Source organism: Dermacentor silvarum, chromosome 5 (genome assembly GCF_013339745.2).
Source record: "Dermacentor silvarum isolate Dsil-2018 chromosome 5, BIME_Dsil_1.4, whole genome shotgun sequence".
Taxonomy (NCBI): Eukaryota; Metazoa; Arthropoda; class Arachnida; order Ixodida; family Ixodidae; genus Dermacentor; species Dermacentor silvarum.
In genome coordinates this window covers 163,428,581-163,446,050 of record NC_051158.1, presented here as the reverse complement: position 1 = coordinate 163,446,050, position 17,470 = coordinate 163,428,581, and the positions used below count along the sequence as shown (strand labels likewise).

The window sequence follows — 17,470 nt, the reverse complement described above, 5'->3', positions numbered from 1 at the left end:
AGCTTAGACATTTCCACAGGCTGATGCACCCGCAGAAAATTCAGCGTGTTCCAATGATGCTTGACCTCAGATTTCGCACCTGCAATTAGAAGGTAAGACAAAAGATGTTAGATATGTTACAGTGAAACTTCGTTATAACGAAACGGGGTATAACAAATTATTGTATACAACAAAATGACATTCCCGCTGAAATCTCCGAAGATATCCATGTTTTTATAACCTCGTTTCAACGAAGTAAACTTATCCTGCCAATAGATACACCAAACTTCAGTTTTTTCCGAAAAAAGAAATGCCCGACCCTTGCAGGCTCGCTTCTGCTCTCCGCAGGGTAGAACACACATTCGTTGCCGATGTTTAAAACGTTTACGTATTTGCGTTGAATCCACCGTCGAACACTGGTACTTTTCACCACTACGCGTAGTTGCGCGTAAGCAGACTCTAAATCGCCATCGCAATTCCTCTTACTGCGGCAACACGCAGGCTATATAGTTAGTGCAGCTATAGGCGTGGCCTCGGAGATTGCGCCGGTGCAATTTCAGAGGCCACGCCTCCCTGTGTCTACCACGTGCTGCTCGCACACGGCGAACATAGTTGGTGTCGCAGCGTGCAACCTATTCAACCGCGTCGCCGTTTCGCCGGTTTCCCGATGCTAGAGACGACCTAACTAAAAGCGGTAACGAAAGATCATGACATTGAAACAGAAAGCAGCTATCGTAAAGGCAATCGTGTCAGATGCTAAGAAGTGGTGTGTTAAGGACGCCAAAGTTTCTTTTGCTGTTTTATTAGAAGTTCAGCGAGCACGTGGCCATGTAGTGGTTCTGCTGCTCGAAAAACCGTCTGCTTCTATACAAGTTGAAATTTGTGCGCGACATTGCGCATATATTGCAGTGAACGGCAGTAATGAACATAATGACGTAATTTTGGCTCCCCCTTCAACTTCGCTATAAAAAGATTTTATTGCATATGACTGAAGAGTTCCCACTCATTTATACCGCAGCCTTGTTTGCAAACAGTAACTGTTAGAAATCCGACCTAGGTATCTTCCGTATGCAGATGCAATAATGCCATCATTGCGATTCGGCCTTATCTGTAGCCTTGGTAGCAAGCCCTCGAGATATTACCGTGAAATCCGAATTCTTGGCAATAACGACAGCCTTGTCCAAGAAGGCCAGTGCCATTGTTGGAGGCTGCCATGTCCTCCGCAACTACGTCGCAAGCGACATTTTTCGTTTTCAAATCATACACATGCTGCAAGCCCTTTTTCGAAATTGCATCTTTTGTTGATTTAAACGTAGTAGCAGTTTGCGCCGAAAAATAATTCTACACCATGTCCGCACCAGTTCATGATGCAACGTGCAGGCAGGAACATATATGCGGCGCGCGTCATAGGTTTTCAGAACACGTGACAAGGCCTCCTTTTGGGGACATATTGAATGGCAGCGTCGACTCCAGGACGCGCGGCCAAGCGAGGTCACTGGTGAACTTGAACGATGTTCTACGCAACGAATGAAACACTTCCGGGGTAACCGCACTCAGAATGTTCGCGACGTAATTTGAGCCAGGCGCGTAGCCAGGATATTTCTTTCGGGGGTGGGGGAGCTAAAGCACCGCGATCGTCCTGACTGCGGTGCTTCGTTCTTTTAAGTTCCCAGGCGTCGGAGATGCGTTGAGACGCGAATGCCCATAACAGCCGCACGTTCGAAGGATACGTGCCTTTGTTAATAGGCGACGTGCCAGGCACAAAACGGAGCAGGGCGCAGGCCGTAAAAAAAAAAAAAAAAAAAAATCAAAAAAGAAAAGAAAAAAAAAGAAAAAAAAGAGACGAGATTTGGAGAGAGAGTGGGGGGGGGGGGGGGGGGCGGAAGCCCGGTCACCCACCCCCACCTGATACGCCACTGCCATGAGCGTCCTGATTTAGAGCAAATTTGCCGGGATCTCTGTAAAATTTTTGCTTTAATCCTGGCGACCAGATTTCTGACATGACTTGCACAGATTACGTCCGAGTGAGCATAACCGGAAATGTTCATTCGTTCGACGAAATATCGTTGAGGCCTGCCACATTGCCGGTCACACGCGCCCTCGAGCTCGCACGACCCTCGCCTATGTCCCTTGAGTGAGCAAGGCCATCGCAATTGTTCTGAAACCCTATGAAGTCAATGTCCCACGTTTAGGCCCACTAGTTGCAGCATGAACAGGGAGATGTGAAGATGCAGAAGGTATGTTCCAAGCATTGTATACAGAACAGCCGGCGCGAATCGCGACTATCTTTACATCAGCGAAAGCAGTCATTCTGAAAGCGCTTGAAGCATGAAACCTATGTCAAAGATATCAATTAGAAATGAATCAGAAGTGAAGAAACAATGTTGCTTTCCATTGCACTTGCGGAGCACGTGGCAGGCTGAATATGCCACCAACGAGACAAGGCTTCTATCATTGCTAAGGAAACTGGATTTGAAGGGAGTTTCTGGAATCCCTTGCTATCCAGACTACAAAAAACTACAGAAAAAACGCTGTATCGCAACGATGGCAATATCCCGCCTGCATGCGCAGAATGCCGTCGTTTCGAGCAGTTCGTGTTGTGAACAAGGCTTGCGTGCGTCCAATTCTTATTACCACTTTTTGATCGGCGTCCTGTTTTTTTTTTTTCTTCTTGTAACATGAACCAAGAGAAAGCATAAGCCAGATGCAGCACTGAATTTGAATTTATTATTCTAGCTGTTGCAAAGTATGGAAGTCAATGTGAGCAGAAACACTGAAGACGGCAAAATTCTACGTATTAATCATTCTTGTGGTTTAAATTAGGACAGATAGATTTGTCAGTGAAGCAGCATAAAAAATTAGGTCCAAACTATCAGTTAATGAGGACACAAAAATACATATGCCGCACATACAGGTCACACAATTTATTTATTTAAAGGCGCAAACGATAGGACATTACATCCGTGTGTTATTCTGAAGGCCAACATCTTGTTCTATCATTACTGAGGCCGCAATGACGTATTCACCTTCTTCGGTCATCCTCGCCTCAGTGGTAAGCTCAACCTACTCAGCGGTTGGTTCAGCTTACCGGTAACATCATACTCAATTAAAATGACAATTACATGACAAGCGCCATGGGCTAGTCATATCACTACTTCAAACCATTACGTTATTAAGCACCTGGTATAGCATGTCAGGCGAATAGCCAGGCTAAGATCTCCAGCATCTCATTAAAGAATGCTACTTTCTCTCTATGTAACACAGAAAGCAGCTTAATAACGTAATGGTTTGAAGCATGTGATATGACTGGACCATTGCGCTTGTCCAAGTGCTATCTGCCACATGCAATGTTTTTTTTTTAAATTTGGTTCAGTCAAAAAAAAAAAAACCTTGTAGAATGAGAACATACGGTATGTTCTCATTCTACATGGTCCTTTTTATTTTAGCTGAACTAAATTGTAAGAACATGTGGCAGACAGCACAATTGTGCTGTCTGCCACATGTTCTTACAATTCCTTACGCATTTGAGTACTGCAACTAAGATCTAAGGCGCGCAATCGTCTGCACACTCGTAAAAAGCACACTTTTTTGACAATTTCCCGTGAAGAAATCGAAATTAGTGCTGTTTAGATGGTATTGGCAAACTGTCAACCCCCCCCCTGGCAGAGATCCTGGGTGCGCTACTGGAACTCACCTATTCATCTATCTGAAACTAACACTCACACTAAATTTGCGCAGCTGCTCAGCGCAGGCACACGTTTTTCTGTTACCCGCCACGTTAGCTAAGTGGCTATAGCATCGCGCTGCTGAGCTCGAGATCGCGGGTACGATAGGATCGAAATACAACAACGATCGTGTACTTAGATTGATGTGTATCTTAAAGATCCCAGGTGGTCAGAATTAATCCAGAGTCTCCACCTACGGTCTGCTTCATAGTTTAGGCACGTACAACCCATGGATTTATTTTTCACTCTTTCTGTTTTCTCAATTAACGTGGTTAAAGGCCTTAGGTCTTGCATGTATGCTGCCTTCAATGTAGCACATTTTTTTTACGTTTGCTTCATGTTTTTTTTGTTCGTGAAATACGTATAGACGCTACGACTGGACGTACTGTGCAACGACACATGTGCAGCTAATGGAAATGTACATCTTACAGGATGGTAAAATGACAGACCAAAGGATAGGCAGTGCATGTACACGTTTTTAAGTACAGGCTGTGTGACCAGTATCCATGGGTGCTAGATATCTAACAACCGTATAAAGCAGCGGAAAAAACTGAAACGCATATTTTATACATATATCTGGATAAGGATCCGCACAGATATCTTCCAGACGTTTTTACAGAACGTTTTCTAGCCGTCTTAGCAAGATGATAGCTTAAAACAGCTTAACAAGACGCCTTCAAGCCATCCTTCGCAGGACGTCTTCAAGACGTACATATAAAGACGTCTTGTAGCCGTCTTGAATAGTTGTAGACGTTCTAGTTGATTTTGGCTGGTCCAAGACGGCTACAAAACGTCTTGTGTTCAGTGGGTTGGTCGTTCCGTACGCAAGCGAGCACAGTGAAGAGAGTCAGAGTCGGGAGTAAACAAAAAAACAAGATATTTATCGGCTCATAAATAAATATACAAGTTCATAAAATAAAATAATAAGAAAAAACACAAGACAGACTAACACACCTGAACTTAATATCACACAATGATGAAGACCAATAAATACGAGCAATTAACAGAACATATACATATGAAACATGGCGCGGATCAGATATACAAGAATACACTTAACAGTATTTCACTAAAGCAAAGTTCAAAAGAAATCAAAGTTCAAAAGAAAACAAATGGTGTCATACGCATGGCCGGGCAGCAGCAGCAAGTCCATAAACCGTGAAGTCGGTGCACAAAGCTTTCCCGAAGAATGCTGGCGGTCCGATCTTGTCGAGGTGTATGCGAATTGCTGGGCTGGGGTTCCCGGGAGTCTAGATCTGACGACTTCCCTCAAGCAGGTTGAGCTAACTTGAGGTGAACTACCGTGAGCTTCGTTGCAGACGCTGGTTTGACGTCTCGTACGTCAACAAGTTCCTCGGAGTTCCGACGTGGCCAGGCGGCCCAGGCGATACTGGACGGCACTAGCCCCCCAACGGCTTCTCAGTAGCGCATAGGTTCAGCTTCTAGACTACTCAGCAGGGCCCAAAACATGGGCTTAAATAGCCTCTCCTTTCCCTAGTTCCCTAGGTAGGGAAACTGCCACTACGTAGCATTCTCCGAATTCAGCTCTCTTAGCTCCCAACAATCTTGGTCGCGACCAGGGGCGGATCCAGGTTTTTTCTGAGGGGGGGGTCAGCTTTTGTCAATGATGATGATGATGATAGCCTTTATCATTTACCGAAATTCACCGTTTCCGCTCACGATAAATCCACGTTTTATACGACTAGAGCAACACCTGTAGCCCGCCGTGGTGGCTCAGTCAGTTCAGGCGTTGCGCTGCTGAGCACGAGATCGCGCGATCGCATCCCGGCCGCGGCGGCCGCATTTCGATGTAGGCGAAATGCAAAAACGCCCGTGTGCTTGCGTTGTAGTGCACGTTAAAGAACCCCAGGTGGTCAAAGTTAATCCGAAGTCTTCCACTGCGGCGTGCCTCATAATCAGAACTGTTTTTTGCACGTAAAACTCCAGAAAGAGGAAGAAGCCCTATAGTTAAGCCAGGTATCGGTTTCTCCGAGCTTATAGGAAAAGGACGTTACCCAATACAGCCATGTGCTTGGCGGCTGTGCCTGATAATACAGGTTGTTCAAAACTAAGCTTTATGGTTTTCTTAAAATTAGGCTCTGGTAGGCACGCGAATACCACCTGTGCAAATAAGTTATGTGGCCAGGGGGGCACAAAGTGAGATGATAATTATCTCTGTGCGCAGCCCAATTAACTAAAATTGAACAATTATTTTTTGTCGACTGCAGTAAGTGGGTATGTTTGTACTGAAAACTTAGAGGCAGCCGTGTTTCTACACAGTATCAGCCGGAAGAATTATTCTAGCGTGTTCGTGCTCCGAGATATCCGACTCCAAATTTCAATTGTCGTACTGCGCAGAATAATCGAGTCGACGCGAGAGCGGTTTATGCTTTGCGTTGCTGTGGAAGGGAGGCATTTTGAACATTTTTAGGGCATTGACATATTGATGGGTAAAGTGTTGTCATGAGATTTGTGCATGACAACACCAAAGTTAAAGCGGCAGTATGAAATATTTGTTAGCATAGCTAAAAAGATTTCTGCTGTTGATGGTGCAGTTGTTGCTTTTGATTTCAATAAAACTTACAATACTTGGAAATCAGCAGTCACTTTATTTGCATAGCCCAAACAAGGACCATGCCCGGTCGTCTAGTCACCATTATGCACGCGCACTGCCCTCCGGCTTCTCCGCTCGCGCCATTATCTCGGCATGGCAGCTGCCGCCATCTTTACAGGCTGCGCGGTCGCGTGTTACGACAGCGGTTACAGGTAAAGTCCCTATATAAAAAAAGTACCGCCATCTACTCTTTCCTCCGCCGCCTCCTCTCCTAAAGCGCTTGATTTTTCTTTACTTTTTGCTTGCGAAAGCCAAGTCGACGGTGGCGCACCTAGAAAGTCCACGTTGAAGCTTTCAGGCCGGGCGCGCGCCGCCGCCGCCGCCGGCGACTGCGGCTGCGCAGAGGACTTTCAACATGGCTCTGAGGCGGAAAAAAAAGAAAATATAAAGAAGTGAAAAGCGCACGCTATCATCGTCCAATCGGAGATACAGGATAACACTGGAGAGAGCGAAGCGGCATTTGTCAAAGGATGGCGGTACTTTTCTTATATAGGGACTTTAGTTACATGTTCTTCGATTTTTTTTTGTTTCGCCCGCCGTGAGGGGAAGGGGGGCAGTTATCTTTTCCAATGCCTCCGCCGCGTTGTCAGACTAAACGCAGCACCCAACAGCCGCGTCACATCAGGGAGGAGCTTTGCGCCGATCCTCACTCTCTTGCATGCGTAATCATGCGAACGACAATTAAAATTTGGAGTTGGATATCTCGGAACATAGACATGCTAGAAGAATGCTTCCAAGTGAAACTGTGCAGAAACACGACTGCCTCTAACTTTTGAATGCAAACATACACACTTACTGCAGTCAATAAAAAGTTAATTATTCAATTTTAGTTAATTCGGTTGCTGACAGCGATAATTATCTCACTTTGTGTCGCCCTCGCCACGCAACTTATTTGCGCAGTGCATTCCTAGCGCCTAATTTTAAGAAAACCATAAAGCTTAATTTTGAACACCCGGTATATCAACCTGTATTGTTTCCTAAAATAAAATTTGGGATGGTCTGTCGCAGGTTCGTTATAAATGCGTAAGCACGGGTCCGTCTTTGGAGTTCTGCTGGGACACCTTGATTTCCTTAAGAAGATTCTTTGTGTTCGGCTGAGACACCTTCGTTTCAACGCGGCAACCACTACGCTGGTTGTTTGCGATATGCGAATCACCGTGTATGAAGACTCACGACGCCACCTACAAGAAGAACGATGTGGCGTAGTAGCCGTGAGCGCGAGCCAGCGTCTTCGTGTTTTGCTTCCCACGCGACGTCATCCTTTTACACAAGGCGCGCATCCGCTCCCGTTTCTCTAACCACGCGACGCCATCCAAGGCCCGCGCGCTGGCGATGGCCGCTGACGTCACGCTCCCCCACTTCCCAGCCGCTGTTCGAGGCTTCGCCCCGCTCCGCGAGAACGCCCACTCAGATAAATGGATCCGGCGGCTTCGAGCTTCCTATGCTTAATGTACGACAATAAAACTGCGAAGTTACAATGAAAAACTTGTAGCGTATGAACGGTACTGTGCTCGTACTGTATATTGTTAACGTGTAACTGTGATCACAATGAGTGCTACAGTTAAAAAAAAAGTTGCCTATGCGTAGTTCTTAGTTTAGCTGTTAGTTGTTATTAGTTATATATGAACACTTCAGCGAGAGATCTCTTTCATTAAGCAGGTTGGTCGCGGAACCGATGACAGCAAATGAGGCAACCGATGACACCCCAATGCGGAACTAAGTTGATCAGGCGCGAAGGCGCTCGCGCGGACATCGGCGTGCTTGGCAAAAGGGACTTCCTCTCGTTCATTCGACGCCACCGACGGGGCGAGTAAGGCACGGCTGGCGCCAGGAGGTCCAAGGTGTTCATGAGAAAACTTAACTACGGCAACTTCGCGACACCACACCCCTACGGAGTACAACTAAGCTTGTGAGCGAGCTACATTTACTTCTATATGGCTGATACCACTGGTACTCACGAAAAATAATTTTGAAGAATGCTGGTGGCCATATTTTTTTTACAGGGCCATCCCCCTATCAGCGAGGGGGCGATACAGAAATCTGAGGGGGGGGTCAGGACATCCGGACATCCCCCCTGGATCCGCGCCTGGTCGCGACCTATCACTATGGACGAAGAACCGCAGATTAGCCTCTCTCCCAATGTCAAAGGCCAAGGTTGAGCCCGGCACTACCACGTGGCCGTACGCGCACACTTCGGGGTCCGTAATCGGCGTGATGCGTCTGGAATCGAGATGGCAGCCCGAGCGGCCACGACGCTTTTGACGCCCGTAATTCGGCGTGTCGATGTCGAATGCATTATACGCTGCACAGTCCGGAGCCCACGTTTTTGACACTCGTAATTCGGCGTGTCGATGTCGAATGCATTATACGCTGCACAGTCAGGAGCCCACGTGTTTGACGCTCGTAATTCGGCGTGTCGTTAATCAGCGTCCAAACCATTCGAAAATATGCCGCTCCGTGACACACAGCCAAAGGTAATATTTTAAGCGAATGTTTCAAACTCTTAATTTCAAATTAGCCTAGCATTTGCAATAACTGACCAAAAGGACGTGAGCTGCTCGCAGATTTCAGCTGTCACGGTCCTCTATCAGAGTAGAAGTATAGGCAAACGGTGACTTCACCTGTGCTGGTGAGAACCTGCGGGGGCTGCCACTCCAGCAATTTTAGGGGCGAAGCTCCTTAGGGTGTGGGTGGTTCCCTCCTCTGTAGTAGTAGTAGTAGTAGTAGTAGTAGTAGTAGTAGTAGTAGTAGTAGTAGTAGTAGTAGTAGTAGTATGTAGCCATCTCTAGTTTATGAATTGCTCGATAGATGGCGTTGTGTGTCCGTACGTGAAAGAGACGCCGCATGTAGTTTTATGAAGTGTTCACTAGAAGTCCGTAGCTCAGGTTGGCATGGAGACCGCTATATATATATACATATATAGTATAACCGGAAGCCGACTTCCGGTTCCAGTTCCGGAAGCCAGCTTTCGGCTTCCGGAGAACGCTTCCGGCGTTTCGCGGACAACTTTCTGTGGCAATGAAGGGAAAGCTACGGGCGCGTGGATGCTGCACATGTGTTATCGCGCCAAGTAGTCCGGCAGCAGTGGCGTAGCCAGGGGGGGGGGGGGTTCAAACCCCCCCCCCCCCGAAATTTTTCCCGCAACCCCCCCCCCCCCCCCGCCCCACTTACCCACCCTTTGTTCTCGTCGCTTCGCACTCACATAATTCAAGGAACCGGTGCTACTATCACAATTTCATTCCTGGGCGCTTCTGTTTGGGTTGGTAATTTAAAGCGACTCATTTCTGCATATGGAAAAAAACTGTCGCGGTGTTTGTCGAGGCTTTGATCGACACTCTCTGAGGTTTTGGGCGAGAATGTGGCGGCCGCATTCTGAAGCAAAAAATGCGGCAGCCGCATTTTAGATGAAGGCGAAAATGCTCGAGGCCCGTTTACTTAGATTTAGGTGCACGTTAAAGACCCCAGGTGGTCGAAATTCCCGGTATACATTTCCGCCGCTTCCCTTCAGGTGCCGGTTAGGCCACGCTGGTGCAGGATCTTAGGCTACGTTCACACTTGGTCTCGGAGCTGTCGGAAGCGGCAAAATCTTGAAAAATCCACCCGCCTAGGCGGCAAAACAGGCAGAAAAACAAGCGGCGAGCCAAATCGGTCTCGGACCGATTTTTTCGCTATGGCGAAGCGGAAACGCGGCGGCAAGTCGTTCTGCTCGACCGCGGAAGCTACACTAGCATGTAAACAACCCGTCGTAATTTAATTGAACATGGCACCAAAAGTGCAGGCTGCAATGCTCATCGACGCGATCGAGAACCACCCCTTGCTCTACGACAAGAGTGGTACTAAAACGTACTATTAGCAATACTCGCGATAGTATTCAATATCGCGCGACCGGAGGTGCGGCAACGAAGCCTTGGCGTGACCCAACTTCTGGCGCTTTTGCAAGGCCAGGCGAACCCACCACCACCGTTTCCGAGGTGTTCACGTCTTCCGTTTATTCATTGTCCATTTCTAGAAAACAAGTAGGTAGAAGTATAAAAGCCATTTCTTCTTCCACTTCCATGGCAGACAATAGTTAGGCAGATTCCTCGTTGGCGCTCCATAATTCTCCTCGCACGTGCACGGTATATTGCAGAAGTCGCAGGGTGCTTTTCTCGTCGCGACGATAGATTGGGAGCGTAGGTCTCACGTAGGACGCGCAGGCTTTGGCGAGCCCCGAGACAAGGGCCAGCCAGGGTTTTAGCTTTGGTGTTCCCGTTGCCGCTTTGGCGTCCTGGAGGCGCCGAAAATAATACGAAATGATGAAATGTTATTACAACTTGTAAATAAAATGTATTAAAAAATATAATCACGCCTAGGCACTAACCTGTGACTCAGCGCTACCGCGCCCGTGTGAGGACAATCACGGAACGCCAACGAGGAATTTACCGAAGGTCGCAGATGACACGCGAAGTTGCGCAAAATGATTACTTTTGATGACGGGTGGGTCAATGAATGAGCATACCGCTCGAAATAATGCGATAATGAGCGCCACCACGCCGACAAACGTACGCAGACTAGATGGATGTGGACGAAAGCGGCAGCGGCGGTAGCAAAACAAATGTGAACAACTTGGACAGGCGCGGAAAAAATTTTCCGGCCGCTTTGGCCTTTCCGCCCGCTTGCCGCTTCCCTAGTGTGAACGTAGGCTTAGTCTGCGCGCGAAACGTCTCTTGTTTGCGATTGCGCCCCTACGGAAGGCTGGTAGTTACTGTTGTGTTGAATCCCAAACCAGCATTTACGCAAGGCTGGTAGTTGCTATTGTGTTGTGGAATCCCAAACCAGCAATGTACACACGAAGGGGTTGATGCCAGCAGTGAAATTCCACCGACTCGCAACAGAATGCTCGAAACAGACAGCCGACAGGCATGGATTACTGTTGTGCGCAGTACAGCGTAAGTAAACTCTTGTTGCAGGCGCTGACAGTTCTCGTCGGAGTTCACGCCTCCTGAGAAATTGATTATGTGCACTATGCACTGAACAAGACCGGAGTTCATTCCTGCATCACTAGTACACCAAACAGTCGAGATTCTGTGAGGTACGAGGCCGCTTCCTGTTTGCACCGGCGTAAGTGAAGCAGAAATGAGATGCACGCACTAGAGCACTGCACGGGCTCGGGCTTACCCGAAAGCCCGGAACTTGCCGGGTAGAGCAGTTTTTTCACGGGCTTGTGCCGGGCTCGGGCACTGCATGTGCTTTTTGACGCGGGCCCGGGCCGGGCTCGGGCTTTCTGGTGGTATGCATGTAACGTGCAGCGAGTTATCCTCGCGCGTCTCGACTCTGAAAAACATGTCTTTTTCGGTCTCGGGCCGGGTTCGAGCCGGGCTGGGGCCGGGCTCGGGCCTAAGGTAAAGGGGTGGCGGGCCGGGCCGGGCGGGTAACGTAGAAAATTTCCGGGCCCGGGCCGGGCCCAGGTTCCCCATAAATTTTTTGGTCGTGCACGGGCGGGCAGGCCAACGTAAAATAATCGGCTTAAATAATCGGACTAGGCACTAAGTGCAGTGTCTCTAGCACGCACTACTTAACATGCGTGCACATGCCATATATCTATGCTGTGCGGCGAAATATTCTGTACACATTCTGAATCTGTTGACGTAAAGGCAAATGACGGCTGCACGCTCGCACACAGCGGAAGACACAGCGGCCGCGAAATTCAACCCTCTCGTATGAGGGAGCAGGGCGACGAAAGCTTCGAAAAAAAAAAAAAGCCTTACGCGTTTTTGCGCGTACTTAAGTTTTCTAGCGCAATGACACAGCGAACAAGCTATTGTTATGGGAGTAGGTATAGCCTGGTCACGCATGCATTTTGACGTGTATAGCCGGCCTTGACTTGTGAAACGCACTTCGCCCCGACGAGGACGACGCCATCTACGCTTAACGAAGATTAACAATTAATGATGTCTTCTCCGATCGGGCGGGTCGTCTCAATGATGCGTTTTCGAAGACTGGCCCATTCAGTGGCGTGATGCGAGACCGTTGCTCCTAACGCCCACTGTACCTGTCGTACTTACTGTATTTTACTGAACTTACTTTACTTTTTACTTATTTTCTTCACATGCACACGCGAGGGGGGGGGGGGGGGTCCCATGTCTTTGACATACATGTATAGAGTCTGCTTAAACTACGATATTTACTATCGAGCACGTCACGTAGAGAAAAGCAGACGCTTGCCCCCCCGGTCGGGCCGGTGAAGCCACCCCGAAAAAAATTTCTGGCTACGCTCCTGTCCGGCAGCGTTTGACAGTGCTTTTGGTTGCTCGGAACGGGCGCTGAATCGACGCAGCTTTCACGTGCGACGGTTTCGCGTTTGCCCAGACGCGGAAGGGAAAAGCCACAAAATAAGTAAACTTTTACGCTCAGTAGTGTGTTCTGTCTTATTTAACGGTTGCTAATAAGCTGTTTATGTTTCTCTCTTCCCCAGCCTAAACCAACGTGGTTTAAAACGAGGGACTCTTTTCAGAAGTGCTCTCGCTTGTGCGCGCTTTGCCTCCGTAGCTTTCCCTTCATTGCCACAGAAAGTTGTCCGCGAGTATAGACGAGGCAACCTAAAGTTTGCCCGCGCGGCACCAGCGCCGCCCGCTCCCCTGGCGGTAGGATAAAAGTGTCGAAGGTCGCCGCCGGGCCAGCGCGAGCCCGTGTTCTCTACGGCGCGAGCGACCGCGTGCGTTGTTTTCGTGACGGCGAGCGCGACCTCATCAACCAGGAAAGGTGGCACGCAATACTGCTGCGTTGTTTATTGCCACAAGAGCCTCGAAAAGTCGAAAGCCGCCCGTGAAGTTCTACAGAATTCCGGAGAGGTGTTACGAGGAGGACAGACGACAAGCGTGGAGAACTGCAGTGCGCCGAGTCAAGTCACGTAGTTTCGCATACGCGTGCAATATCACGGCCGCTCGATAAAAACGCAATAGTAATGTGCCTGTATTTAGCGCATGGCCGTTTGTTTAGACGTGTCGCGTAGTTGAATCGTACAGTGAAATCCGCCGTGTTAGCTTAGCGGTAAATGCATACGTGTAGCGCCGCTAAGCTCGACGACGCGACCTCGATTCCCGGCCACGGCGGCCGCAATTCGATGGGGCGAAATGCAAGAATACAGTTCTTGCCATGTACTTTGATTTTTGTGCACGTTAAAGAACCCCCGGTGGTCAAATTTATTCCTGAGACCCTCCATTACAGTGTGCCTCATAATGATATCGTGCTTTTGGCATGTAAAACCCACGAATTTAATTGATTGTGCTGTTCGTTCACTAGCGATCGGCAAAGACGAGCTCAAGATATTTATATCCTTTTTCCAAACGCTGCAATATAAATCCCTAGTTGTGCAGGCAACAAAAGGTACCGCACGTTAGTTGTCTCTTGTGTGGTGGCAATCCGTATTTAATGCAAGCTGCGGTCATCGCATGCGTCGGTAAGCGGCAGATCGCAAAGCAGCTGCCCGAGACGCGCGCGTTATGTTTGTTGCTTGGCCATGCTTTCTGGGTTCACAATATCCAAGCATGTTTTAAAGTAATTGCCACCTTGCACATTCTTCCTGCTTCACTCTTCCCGCCAAGAATCTTCGTTTCATGTAGTAGCCGGCCATCGGTGTGAGCTTACTTTTGCTGCGGCGGGACATTCGCCCAACGAGAAACTAGATATGCTTTGGTGAGGCATGTATCGCTAATTCTTGCGCTCGTGCTGCTGGTCCCAAGGTAATCGCTGGTTACCGTGACCTGGGTTCATTTCGCGGAGCAGTTTGTACGAGTGATTTCTCATGACAGGTGAAAAGATACCTTGCTCAATAATGCAATGAGTTGCCATGACTCTAACATCTTCATTGAATAAGGCATGATATACATTAAATATTTATACAGCATGATATAAGGCATTATGCTCATATGTAGTACTTACATCGTTAATTAATTTTATTGGCTTACTGGTGCCTAATGCATGTGTTCTTTCTGCTCTGACAGTACTGATACCACGTGCTCCCTGGGAGCCAAAATGAGAGCAGCCGTGTGTGCGCACCCAGCGACCAACGAAACCAACCGCGATCGTCACCGTCTCTGCAAGCATGCATGACCGCTTTGTGACTGCATCATAGAGAAATAAAAGTGACTAAATTACTGAACTCGGTGTGTACCTCTAACTCGATGTCGTATACAATCTTGTTGGACACCTCCGACACGCACTTGGCTTTCACTGTCACATCACCGCCCACAATTTTTCAACACCACACACGTGTGGAAGAAGACGCTCCCCTTTCTTGAGGTTGCCGCCACGAAAAAACCTGTTGGCGTCGGCAACCGTCTTGAAATCGCACTGCAGTCTTTGCATCGCTGTTCAGCAAGCAGGCGATCTGCCGCCGTCGAAAACGGAGCGCCGGGAGCACGAGCAGCGAAGGAAAGCGCGGGCGAAACAATGTAAACAAAGCGGAGACTGCACCGCGGAGCAACCGCGCTGCTTGGAATTTCCACATTGGGGGCGCTGTCAGGAAGCGCAGCATAAAGCCCCTCAGGGCTTTAGCGCAGCATAAAGCCCCTTGATGTTAGAAAGTAGCGACACTCTCCCCCCCGCGCGCGCTTTCCTCCTCAATTCTCCTCGGATTTCTCCCCCTCACCGGTTCGGCGCGGAGCTGAACTGTAGCTGAACCCTCCAGTGGCTCGCTGCAGCCGCATTAGAATCAATGCGCGCGCTTGTTTATTCGGCCCTTTGAAGCGTTGTATGGGAATTTATCCCTTGTGAAACTGTCATGACGAAAGTACGCTTCCGATAGAACGTCGTGCCATTTTTTTAGGACGCTTCGATAAATACTAGCGGAAGCGCTCCGAAAAAATGAGTACCAAGCAGTGGCTGAGCTGTTTACCTCTACGTCGCCACTTGGGTTGTCCGTAACGCGGAGGTGTATTGGGTGCATACAATATAAGCAGCGTAGAGTATAAACGAGAATTTGGTTCACAATCATCGCTCTTAAAAGGCTCAGAGAAGGTGACCAAGAAGAAATGTGATAGTTTACTTAAACTGAATTCGCCAAAATGAGTGGGCCAAAAGCCTTTGTACCAATGCCACTGTGCGAAATACGTGCTGTGTTTGCGAAACAGCCAACATAGAACTTTACACACGCGCCTGTATTCCGTCACTATGAAACGACGAGAAATTACATTCCATCACCTCTGGGAGTAACCTAAGTCTCTCTCTCTCTAAAAAAAAAGGCTGATTGCTTACACGGAAACTGCTAAGACTGGCACTTGATAATTAACTTACAGACTTCAAGATGTCAGGTTTATCAGAATTGAGGGAGATTATCAGAAGCGCGTGGCTTGTACTTAATGAGCATGCGCGAATAATACATAATACATAATACCACTTATCTACCTATATATTGCGGTTCATGCCTTCGCAACATAAAGTACATAAAGAAAAAAATGCTCGCAGTATTGAAACTTTGCAAAGATACAGTAAGCACGCAATAAGAGTAAAATAATTCCTTGGCTTCACAAGTATCAGGCACAAGGATCACACGCACACACACACGCGCACACACATACATGCACACACATACACGCACACACGCACGCACACACACACGCACACAACTATAAAATATGAGTTACAGGCATTAACTCACAAATTACATACATTTGAAAACTAATGCACGCGCGAAAACACAAAAAGCTTTGTCACGGCTCGAAGAGTCAACAAAAATTTCAGCCGACTGACTTAAAAAAAAAGTATATGCACAGTTATCGGTGCTCTGTATTAAACTGAACGAAGAGTCCAGCTATGCGAAGAGCATTAAAATCTCCATGCAACTTCATCCACAAATATCAGAAAAGCTGCAACATTCACCTCACAAAAAACGGCGTGCTTGGAAGGGGCGAAATCCCTTCTCCCGATGTTATGGAGCCACTGCTTCCGACGCACGACATTCCGTTCACCTCGGGGGATATAAAATAAGGCTTGCCCTTTCTTTGGCCTGCTGCTGCATTGAAACGCGCAGCGGCAAGGCATTTTCACGGAGAACGAGTCTCACATTCCCACGAAAGGATGGAAAAACTTGGGAAACACACGTTCGGAGCGGCAGGGCGACCACCACTTGGACTGCTCATGGCGAGCGGGAGAAACTAAAGGCGCGCGAAAGCAAGTTTCGCGCCGTTTTCGTGACGTCAGGGTCAACTGACGGGGTAGTCTCGAGCGCCGCAGCCATTCAGCGTGATAAGTGGTTCTTGAGGGAAAGGGAAAGGTTGGCGCTATCTTCTGCAGCGTGGCGGATGCGCTGCCTCCGCGAAAGAGGGGGAGAAAAAGAGGAGATTGACCGCGCCGGCGAGGGTGTTGCGGCGTAGATCAAAGCGTGTCGCTACTTTCTAACATCAAGGGGTTTTAGCGCAGCAGCGCTACAGTGGCTAGCAGCGCCTTCAGGCGATCGTTTTCTCGTGGTGCACAAGGGCGTTCGTTCCCGACGCGCGCACTCTTTCTCGTCCGTAGCTAGGGGCGCTGCGGTGCACAAGGGCGTTCGTTCCCGACACGCGCTCTCTTTCTCGTCCGTAGCTAGGGGCGCTGCATTGCAGAGAGAGAGAGAGAGAGAGAAATGAACTTTATTAAAGCACCGGCGGAGGTAGCAGGGTGCCACGCAGGGCCCTCTTGCTACCCGACTATATATGTGCAGTCAACAAGTTGCGTCTCGACGCTTACGCCGGGGGACCCAACGTTCTCCATGAGGCTGTCGCCCCTGGGTCCCGTCGGGTGCGTCCCTGCGCGTTTGGCGAGCGAGAGCTGTCCCGATCCGCTGGACCGCCTGTAGTTGTTGCTCTGAGTCCTGAGCCGTTACGGCACGGGCAATGTCCGTTGGCAGTCTGCCTGGGTAGGCCGCTGCCTCTTCTGGATTCAGTTTACAATCCCACAACACGTGAGTTAGCGTGGCGGTCGCACTGTTACACACACTACACTTTGCACTCTCGTAGACGTCGGGGCATATGAAGCGCGCGAGCGCAGGCGTGAGCACCGAGTTCGTTTGCAGCTGTCTGTAGAGTACCGCCTCTTCTCTGGTGAGCTGCGGGTGTGGGTCCGGCATGGAGCGACGTGCGCTCCGGTACCATTCCAGCACGTCCGCGTAGCTCGTTACCAGTTCGGCTTCTTCTTCGTC

General features: G+C 48.8%; 1 protein-coding gene across 4 annotated transcripts in view; it reads left to right on the top strand.

Moving 5' to 3' along the window:
- The window catches only part of LOC119453846 (uncharacterized), a 214,386-nt gene that overhangs the window by 174,129 nt on the left and 22,787 nt on the right, over window positions 1-17,470 (top strand). The window lies entirely within an intron of this gene.